The sequence below is a fragment of the Silene latifolia genome, chromosome Y (genome assembly GCF_048544455.1).
Source record: "Silene latifolia isolate original U9 population chromosome Y, ASM4854445v1, whole genome shotgun sequence".
Taxonomy (NCBI): Eukaryota; Viridiplantae; Streptophyta; class Magnoliopsida; order Caryophyllales; family Caryophyllaceae; genus Silene; species Silene latifolia.
The window spans coordinates 199,679,154-199,684,588 of NC_133538.1; the positions used below are offsets into that span (position 1 = coordinate 199,679,154).

A 5,435-nucleotide genomic window follows, 5' to 3' on the forward strand; every position below is an offset into this window, starting at 1 on the left:
TCTCTTGGAGTTTATAGCTTGGTATTTGGATTCTTGATTGAAGGTTTATTTTTTGAGGAAACCATAGATTGACACTAGTTGGATACGAATATAACTTTGTTGGAAGCCTTGACACGAGGCTTGTGGAAGTTGTTTACGGATGTTTGAGGATTTGGAACGATGAGATCACACTTATAGTGAAATACCTTGTTTCAGGGAATAGATTTGGATGAGGTAACATAAGCAATTGAGGAAACCCTTGGGAGTGATGTGGTTATGAGTTTTGTTGTTAGGAAGTTTTTGGAACCGTTTTGGGTGTTGTTGTAGTTTGTGATAAAAGTGTCTGGCATTTCCTTGTTGTCTGATTTTCCTTTTTCCTTGATCATGAGCGTTACTGCTCATACCTCTTTTCCTTACTTCATCATACTCCTCTCGTAAGTTTGATGTTGGTAACTTATGAAACTCCATCTTTGACACCCATTTAGGTTCGACTTCAATTCTTACCTCATGAAATTCATACAGCTCTTTTGATTATTACTCCTGTTATAGAACTTTAAACTAAAACTTTGAAAATGCTTTTATGATTTTCAATGGTTTTAACATTAGTGAATGTTAAATCTCGTTGTTGGAGACGTCCCAATAATGGGTTTTCTCATTTATTGGTGTAGAAATATTTTTATGTTTTGATATGAATGTGGATGTTCTTGTCTGATCAACAAGAATATCACCGTTTCATTGAAAAGATACCTATATTTTCTAATAACTATAATTTCTCCTTCTAAGTTTCGAGGACGAAACTTTTTAAAAGGAGGGGTGATTGTAACGCCCCGTAATTTTGGACCGTTAATATATTTCGAAAATAATTAATTAATCAAGTAAAATTTGACATTAGTGTATTTAAAGTAAAAATAATTCAAAGAAATATAATTTTATTATATTTTGAAGAAAAGTATTTATTTTGATAGTTTTGAAATGTTTAAAAATAGTTTAAACCGTGTAAAACCTGTTTAATTCGAATAAGGGCGTATCGGGGGGAAAATGACAATTCTTTTGAACGTTGGGTAAACGAAATTGGAAATGGGTCGTATGAATACTCAATTTTCTTGTAATCTCGTGTTTAAAAACTTTGGTCTTGACGGAATTTGCGTTTGACTTACGGATTTAATTATTATTGAAACGAGTCAAAACCGACTCGTAAAAATCCCGACTAAAAATCCCGCACCTTCCTTTCCTCCTTTCCTTTCTCCCTTTCACGCGCACCACCCCTTCCTTTCTTCATTTTTCTGGTTTTTCTTTGATTCATCAACATTCAAACTCAACCAAAAACATTTCAACAAAAATTCAAGCTGTTTTGGCCATAATTTCTTCGTTTCTTATCGGTTTTTCACGAAATTTACCTTTCCGGAATCCTCTCGTCGCGATCTACAACTTGGTATAATTTAATTTCAGTTTTCTTGAAGTTGTTTTAAGACGATTTTTGGGTATAATTTCGGTTTTGGTGACTTTTGTTGTGTTTTTGTTGTTTTTAATAGGTGAAGATTATGAGGATGATGTGGGGGACTCTTATGTAGTAGAGGATGATGGGTAGCTACTGTTTTTAGGGTTTTCTCAAGAGTTATTTTGCCTTTTTCTAGCTTAAGGTAACATATTTCGAGTTACTCGACGAAAGATCGTCACATGCTTTGTTGTTTTTGTATGTTGGGTGATTTTTGTTTGAATAGTAGTTTTCACATGTAAAATTTGTTGCATGCATGTTTAATTTATGCCTTTTGCTAGTTTAAATTAACAAAGTTGAATTGGGAACGATTAATTAATATTCAGACGGTCTTTTACTAAACAAAAATGGAAAAAAATGGTGGTGTAGGGGGGGGCAAAGCAGGCGGGCAGGCAGCCGCAAGGTGCCCACGGCTAGCTAGCCCACGGTTGGCCGGGTCGGTCCGTTGCTTGTTTTCGGTTTTCCATGCAAAATTTGTCATTTAAGGTTTATTAATGACATAGTTAGTATGAGTACACTTTAGGAATTGAATCATATAAGTAATAAAAATTATGTTAATGGTAAAACTATGCTTATATTAATAGTTATCACATGTTAGGATAGTTTACAAAATGAAATTGTAATTAATAGGCTCGAAATGAATTTTATAGCGATAATTGTAATGTTTTGTTGATTGTGCCGAAAACTGAGCCTTAGTCCCTTTGGTCGATGCGATGTCGATTAATTGAGTGATTGGTCGCCCGCAATTTGACCCGCACTGCCGCAGGTGGGGTTGCGGGTAAAAATTCGGTTTAATGAATTAGATAATTGGCCTTTTTCTTGTTTTAGGCCATTTATTATATCTCTATTTCACATGTGTAGTTAGTTGAATTTAAATAGCTTCTTATTTAGTTAGTTGAATTTAAATAGCTTCTTATTTTGTAGTAATGGCCCTAGATTCCCCTAAAGCCTTTAATATTGTTAAAATTGCTAGAATTGGAAGTTAGTATTGAATTCTTATTGAGGACAATGTTGGATTTGTATGCTGAATAGACAATATTATAGCCTTTCACATGATAGAATGTTAGAATTTATGTTGGTAAGTAGGACTTTTTGCCCTCTTATGGTTAAGTGGGTGTCTTACTTGACTTGTGTGGTGAGTCTTGTGTGGTGTGGGCTAAAGTGTTCAAGCTGGGACTAGCTGGGACTAGGTCCTAGGTGAGTACTTCGGCCTTCATCATAGATAGGTCTTTATAGTCTTTGACGAGTATATGTTCACTGCTTGATAGCCTTTGTGTTCCTGACTAGTGGATGTTTATCCAAGTTGGGGCATGACCTCAGTTACTTATTTTGATAGTAAGTGGTCAGCTTAAGTACTAGCCAACCCTTCGGTAGTGTCCTTAGGGTACTCACTTCACTTTGTTTTAAAAAAAGTTGTGGGTCTTGGGTGCGGTGGTGTGTATCCGCATGTCTAGGTGCTGCAGATTTTAGGCTAGGGTTGTGTTGTCTCTTGGCCATGTTTTATTAATATTAACCGCTGAGCCAAGATACCGGTTCGATTACCTTCCCTACCTCGTGGTATAGACTCGAGTTACAAAGTGACTATTGACGGTGCTAAGAACTTATGCCTGTCTTTGATATATTGCCCTTTCTTGTATGGTGATTTTATGAACTGTAATAGGTGAGATGTAAGCCGGTTACAGTTGATAAAGTTTGGATTACTATTTGTTATATGATTCACATGATAGTTTAGTTTGGTCAGTTTAGGGGTCATTTGTTAGAATACATGATAAGTAAATGGTTTATCAAATTGTTTACATGCTACATTACATGTTACATTAATTTTGACGATTCGTGGCTGGGAGGACTCGAAGTTACTCCCCACTGAATTGTGGCTTTCGTGTTTGTATAAAATGCGATTGACAGGTTGTTGATGCTTTGTTGGGGGTCACAGACGAGCTAGTGAGCAAGGAACCTTGGACCTAGTTTTTGGCTATTCTTATAGTAACCCTTTTAACTTTTGGTTTGTATATAATTTGAACGGACATATGTCTCCCTTTTCCATTTTGGGTTGTATCATTATGTATTTTCTTACCTTTAGCGGTGTTAAGTAAGTTAGATTGTAGCAATTGCAGGTTTGGCACCCGTCTATTGGGAATGTTGGATTGGTTGTGAATGGTTTAGTTAGAAAATTTTTTGAAATTGCAGGATTTGATCTAGTTGAACCATTTACAAACATATCCTACCAGTTTTTCTGTAGAATTTACGTAGTTATTTAAGGCTAGATTTAAGGGTGTCACATTAAGTCTAATGATCTAATGTCATAACGCGAAGACTCAAAACATTTATACATTTGACCTTCCTCAAGAATTATATAAATGATCCCAAGACTCAATTATCTGTAAATTGATAAGCTAACCTTTTAGCTAATTCTACCGTTAGAATTCTTGGTCGATAAATTTCTGTAAATTCTATCTTTAGTCCATCATAATCACGAGAAACTCTTCGGACTATAATGTTGAGATAAACTAAGTCAACACAAACTATTTACCCAACGTAGAAGGGGTCATATTATACCTACCGACGAAGAAGGGATTCATAGTTGTTTGCCCTTATAAAGACTAATCTCAATTTCCGTTTTAGAGGAAGATCCCATCAACTTTATTTTAATTCATTTTAAGTGAACTAATATCTAGCATGCGTGAATGATTAATCTAAGATGATGGCTTAATAAACATGTGACATTTGTATGTCTATGAAAACTAACATACAACCTATATGTGTCAATTTTCATGCATTTTAGTAGTAGGTGGTTTGGTTTTAGGCGGAAAATGATGCATAAACTATCATGTGAATGAAAAGCAATAGGAATGAAAAACGTAAAAGCAATAATAAAGTCCTAGTGTGGCCTATCCTATCAAAATGAACATTAAATACAAATTTGGAATCCATCCTTGGACCCGAAAAGCTTGTCTCGATGTTCCATCTTGATCCATGTAGCGGGAGTGAGCTCCAATCTCCATCTTTAGTCTTCTTTGAAAATTACAATAAATAAATTTACATAATAAACCTATTTATTACATTCTAATTTCAAAACCCAAAAACTAAAGAAAAAATTAAGGAGATTTGAGATCTCATAATTACATAAAAATTATGTTTCCTTCATTACGAAAACATAATTTGACTAAGGCCACACTAAGTATTACAAATTACAACCGATTGCAAAAAAAAATACGTAAATAAATTCATTCAACAAAAATAAAAGCATCAACTAAAAAAAATTAATACGCAAGACATAATTCTTTAATTATGTAGACTAATTTTATCCAAACCACCTATTTAAATTATCAAATTAAGTGACAATTCCTCAATTAATCACATTAATTTCAATCTTAATTCATATTAAACTTGTAATATGAATTTAATCCATCAATATTTTAAACTGTTTAAAAATAATTAGGTATCTTTTAATTATGAACCGCTTCACAATAATAAATTTGCCAAAACAAAACAAAAATAAAGACTCCCTTTTTTTTAATTTGTCTCGGCAAAACCCGAAAAAAAAAAAACAGAAATTTTTTTTTTATGCTGCCCAGACGTGAACAGTAACAGAAACCGAAAATTTTTTTTTTTTATTTTTTTTCTCGGCTAAAAACCGAAACAAAAAAAAACCCCTTTTTTAATTTTATCTTCACGGTTTTTCTGTAAAAACCAAAACAATTTTTTTTTTATGCACTGTTCACGGTGAACAGTAACAGAAAACGAAAGTTTTCTTTTTATTTATTTTTTCTCGAAACCCTAAAAATTGTTTAATCCAATTTTATGAAAATCATCAAAATAAAATTCGTGGCCTTAGCTCTGATACCACTTGTGGGATTTATCTGTATGCATCCCCTTAATTTGAAGGATTATAACGAAATTCATAATGATGAAACTACTCATAAGATAAATTGCATAAACAAAATTGTAAAGGATTAAGAAA

The 5,435-nt window shown here is 33.4% G+C and overlaps 1 long non-coding RNA gene across 1 annotated transcript; it reads left to right on the top strand.

Moving 5' to 3' along the window:
- The first annotated feature begins 1,196 nt into the window (after positions 1-1,196).
- Positions 1,197-3,704, top strand: LOC141630946 (uncharacterized). Its single transcript, XR_012537573.1, has 3 exons — positions 1,197-1,411; positions 1,512-1,619; positions 3,380-3,704. It is a non-coding gene; the product is annotated as an uncharacterized LOC141630946 (long non-coding RNA).
- The last annotated feature ends 1,731 nt before the right edge of the window (positions 3,705-5,435 follow it).